The sequence below is a fragment of the Cynoglossus semilaevis genome, chromosome W, assembly GCF_000523025.1.
Source record: "Cynoglossus semilaevis isolate Cse_v1.0 chromosome W, Cse_v1.0, whole genome shotgun sequence".
NCBI classification, from domain to species: Eukaryota; Metazoa; Chordata; class Actinopteri; order Pleuronectiformes; family Cynoglossidae; genus Cynoglossus; species Cynoglossus semilaevis.
Window position 1 is genome coordinate 6432642 of NC_024327.1, and position 5330 is coordinate 6437971.

Consider the following 5330-nt stretch of genomic DNA (forward strand, 5'->3'; position numbering starts at 1 on the left):
CGATGGTAAATCTTTTAAATTAAAATTACTAAAAACTAACAGCCTTCACTTTGACTAGTTCCACATTATGTTAGACAAAAAATGTGCACAGCATGTAGGCTGCAGAAAAACAGTCAGACTAGCATAAAAAAAAAGAAATAAAATAACAACGGCATCACTTTGTTCGTTATGACACAGAGGTTGCTTATATTTTAAATATAAAAAGTGAGTATTTTTAAGGCTATTATTCTTCAGTTTTCTCTAAAAACATATTGTTCCGTTTGAAAATGTAGGTTAAATTCAATGGATAAATAACCTGGTCGATGACACCCGAGACTGTCTGAAGTTCTACAAGAAGCATTTAATCTGTAGTCATAACACAGCTGCCTGAAGAGCTTTGGTCAGTCTCAAAGTAGTATTTGTTCATGAGTTATTTGCACTGATTAGTGTTGCTTTAAAACTAAAGGTGGAAATGAAAAGATTCAGTCGAACACAAAAACAGCTGAACACACTAGTTCTTCTTTTTCTTTCGGCTTTGTCCCTTTTTCAGGGGTTGCCACAGCAAATCATTGATTTCCATCTCTCCCTGTTCTCTGTATCTTCTACTCTGACTCCAACTACCTGCATGTCCTCCCTCACTGCATCCATATATCTCCTCTTTGGCCTTCCTCTCTTTCTCCTACCTGGTAGCTCCATCTCTAACATTCTTCTACCAATGTATCCACTGTCCCTCCTCTGCACATGTCCAAACCATCTCAATCTGGCTTCTCTAGCTTTTTCTCCAAACCTTCCTGTCTGTGTTGTCCCTCTAATGACCTCATTCCTGACCCTGTCCATTCTTGTCACTCCTAAAGAGAATCTTAGCATCTTTAACTCTGCCACCTCCAGCTCCTCCTCCTGTCTTCTGCCTATTGCTACTGTCTCTAAACCATACATCATGGCTGGTCTCACCACTGTCCTGTAAACCTTTCCCTTCACCTTAGCTGACACTCTTCTGCCACCGATCACTCCTGACACTTTTCTCCAGCTGTTCCATCCTGCCTGTACTCTATTCTTCACCTCTCTTCCACAGTCTCCGCTGCTCTGAACAGTTGATCCTAAGTACCTAAACTCCTGCACCTTCACCACCTCTGCTCCTTGTAGCCTCACTATTTCACTGTTCTGCCTTTCGTTTACACACATGTACTCTGTCTTGCTGCGACTGACCTTCATTCCTCTTCTTTCTAGTGCAAACCTCCACCTCTCTAGGTTCTCTTCTAGCTGCTGCCTACTCTCACTACAGATCACAATGTCATCTGCAAACATCATAGTCCATGGGGACTCCTGTCTGACCTCATCTGTCAATCTGTCCATCACCACAGCAAACAAGAAGGGGCTCAGGGCCGATCCTTGATGTAGTCCCACCTCCACTTTGAAGTCTTCTGTCCTCCCAACAGCGCACCTCACTACTGTTGTACTATTCTCATACATGTCCTGCACCAAACTAACATACTTCTCTGCCACTCCTGACTTCCTCATACAAAACCACAATTCCTCCCTTGGCACTTTGTCATATGCCTTTTCTAGATCTACAAATACACAATGCAGCTCCTTCTGACCTTCCCTGTACTTCTCCATCAACATCCTCAAGGCAAATATTGCATCTGTGGTACTCTTCCTAGGCATGAAACCATACTGTTGTTCACAAATCTCCACTTCCTGCCTCAACCTAGCTTCAACTACTCGTTCCCAAATCTTCATTGTATGGCTCATCAACTTTATCCCTCTGTAGTTGTTACAACTCTGTGCATCACCCTTCTTATGAATTGGCACCAGAACACTTTTTCTCCACTCATCAGGCATCTTGCCAGTCTCTAAAATTCTGTTAAACAAACCAGTCAGGAAATTTACTGCCACTTCTCCTAAACACTTCCATACTTCCACTGGTATGTCATCAGGACCAACTGACTTTCCACTCTTCATCCTCTTCAGGGCTTTTCTAACTTCATCCTTTCTAACCTGATCTACCTTCTTCCTACTAGTCTCTGGCTCCTCGTTTCTACTTTCCCTTTCATTTTCCTCATTTAACAACTCCTCAAAGTATTCCTTCCATCTTCTCAGCACACTTTCCTCACTTGTGATCACATTCCCCTCTCTGTCCTTAATCAACCTCACCTGCTGCACATCCTTCCCAGCTTGATTTCTCTGTCTCGCCAATCTATACAACTCCTTTTCTCCTTCCTTTGTTTCCAAACTCTCATACAACTCCTCATATGCCTTTTGTTTGGCCTTGGCCACTTCCCTCTTCACCTCCCTTGTCCTCTCTTTGTACTCCAGTCTGTTCTCTTCTGTTCTGTCACTGTCCCATCTCTTCTTCGCTAATCTCTTTCTCTGCACACTCTCCTGGATCTCCTCATTCCACCACCAGGTCTCTTTGTCCTCCTTTCTCTGCCCAGAGGACATACCTAGCACCTTCCTACCTGTCTCCCTCATCACTGCAGCTGTAGTCTCCCAATCATCTGGGAATATCTCAACACTACCCAGAACTGCCCTTACTTCCTTCCTGAAGTCTTCACAACATGTCTCTTTCCTTAGTTTCCACCACTTGATCTTCTGCTCTGTCTTCACTCTCTTCCTTTTTGTCACCTCCATCGTCATTTTACACACTACCATCCGATGTTGTTTGGCTACACTCTCACCTGCCACCACCTTACAGTCTCTAATCTCCCTCAGATTACATCTTCTACATAGAATATAATCTATCTGTGTGGACCTGCCTCCACTCTTGTAAGTCACCCTATGTTCCTCTTTCTTTTGGAAATATGTGTTTACCACAGCCATTTCCATTCTCTTTGCAAAATCTACCACTGCCTGTCCTTCTACGTTTCTCTCCCTAACACCAAACCTGCCTATCACTTCCTCATCTCCTCTGTTCCCTTCCCCTACATGACCATTTAGGTCTGCTCCAATCACCACTCTCTCTCTCCTGGGGATACTCTCTACCATCCAATCTAGCTCCTTCCAGAACTTCTCCTTTTCTTCCAACTCACAGCCCACCTGTGGGGCATAACCACTAACAACATTAATCATCTCTCCTTCTACTTCTACCTTCACACACATCAACCTGTCTGACTCTCTTTTCACCTCTACCACATTTCTTACATATTCTTCCTTTAGGATCACCCCTACTCCATTTCTCTTCCCATCTGAACCATGATAAAACAGTTTGTAGCCTCCTCCAATGTTTCTAGCCTTACTGCCCTTCCACCTGGTCTCCTGCACACACAAAATATCTACTCTTCTTCTCTCCATCACATCAGCTATTTCTCTACTTTTCCCTGTCATTGTACCTACATTCAAAGTTCCAAACTTCAGACTAACACTTCTATTCTTCATCTTTTCTCTTTTTCTCCTAACCAAACGCCCTCCTCTTCTTCTCTGTCTCTGACCAAAACACTCAATTTACAAACGGTTTACATTACAAAAATAATTAAAAAGCCAATAGCCGATCATTTAGATTTCAAGGTAGATTTTGAACTTGTCCTGTCTGGAATGGCCAGGCTGCAGTGACAGAGGAGGAGAAGGGGCGCTTGTTGGTGGTGCTTCATAAGGAAGTGACCTCGCTAGAGAGACAACTTCGAGGCAACCTGAGTCAGGATGAACATCTCCAGGAGGTAAAGAATGTGTGAAATGGAAATAAGTGTAGTTTAGTTTTTTCTAAATATTAAATTTTTATTAAGTTTTAATTTTTACTTTTTAGCATCCAATCTCAATGAATATAGGAAGATCATCAAAAAAATCTGTTCTATCAGTGGTTGCAAGTACTGTCTGACATAAAAGATGCATATTCTTTAATTTGTTTTTGAATAACAACAGATAGATGGAAGTTTTGATGAAAACGCTACACACTTCTATCAACTCTTCCCTTTATTTTTTTAGAAGTCCAGTCTGGAGCAGAGTCTGCATGAGATCCGAGCGGAGCTGCTGTCTATTCGAATGAACCATACTGATATAGTCAGCTCTCTAGAGGCACAGGTAACTAACAACTTCAACTAAACATTTTTCTCCCCACATTTAATTCATTAGGCAGATATTTAGATGGTTACTAAACTTCAGGTGAATAAAACAACAGTGTCCTTATTGTTATTGATTCCCAGTTCATCATATGGGTCTTTTGTGTAGGTTTCTAAAATGAGTTGCAGTATCACTGAGCTGCAGACTCTTCTCCGTCACAAAGGCGACTCGTCCATAGCCTACAGAGAGAGAACAGACGCGCAGGTGAGCTGATGACTTATTAACTTTTAACATAGCTCTTTATGAAGTTTGAGGATTTAGCAGTACAGTTTAGATGACTATTTTGTTTAGTCAGTTCAGCTGCTGTTCTTTTTTCTTTAGGTTGCTGATTTGGAGCAGCAACACCTGGAGTGTGGTAAAAAACTAAAAAATGCAGAGCACCAGGTCACAGAAAAACACAGAGACACCATCGGTGCACTCAATTAAGACGTCTGTGTAGTAGCGATTTAAACTGCAGTGTAAAGAGTGATAATGTGTTTTCTGTTCAGCAAGGAGATTGGACATTAGAAAAAGTCTTTCTGGTACAGCAGGTGTGTTTGTTCAGCAGCAGAGCGAAAAGAAGATCAGTCAGCTGGAGAAAAACATCCTTTCATTAGAAATGGAAAAAAAGATGCTGTGGTGTGTATTGTTAATGTACCTCTTATCTTTGGGAAATTAAAAATAAAAAATCTTCAAATGTATGTACAGTGGTATGAAAAAGTATCTGAACCTTTTGGAATTTGTCACATTTCTGCATAAAATCACCATCAAATGTGATCTGATCTTTGTCAAAATCACACAGATGAAAAAACAGTGTCTGCTTTAACTAAAACCACCCAAACATTTATAGGTTTTCATATTTTAATGAGGATAGCATGCAAACAATGACAGAAGGGGGAGGAATAAGTAACTGAACCCTCACATTTAATATTTTGTGGCCCCCCCTTTGGCAGCAATAACTTTAACCAGACGCTTCCTGTAGCTGCAGATCAGTCTGGCACATCGATCAGGACTAATCTTGGCCCATTCTTCTTTACAAAACTGCTGTAGTTCAGTCAGATTCCTGGGATGTCTGGCATGAATCGCTGTCTTGAGGTCATGCCACAGCATCTCAATGGGGTTCAAGTCTGGACTTTGACTTGGCCACTCCAGAACGTGTATTTTGTTCTTCTGAAACCATTCTGAAGTTGATTTACTTCTGTGTTTCGGATCATTGTCTTGTTGCAGCATCCATCCTCTTTTTAGCTTCAGCTGTCTGACAGACGGCCTCAGGTTTTCCTGCAAAACATCCTGATAAACTTTTGAATTCATTTTTCCAT

The 5330-nt window shown here is 41.6% G+C and overlaps 1 protein-coding gene across 1 annotated transcript in view; it reads right to left on the reverse strand.

Annotated features, from left to right (window-relative positions):
* Positions 1-3493: 3493 nt before the first annotated feature.
* LOC107990223 (golgin subfamily A member 1-like) overlaps positions 3494-5330 on the reverse strand; it is a 21028-nt gene continuing 19191 nt past the window's right edge. Inside the window, exon 12 of the mRNA XM_025052933.1 lies at positions 3494-4211. The gene's annotated coding sequence lies outside the window, so the exon portion shown is untranslated. The remainder of the gene's footprint in view (positions 4212-5330) is intronic.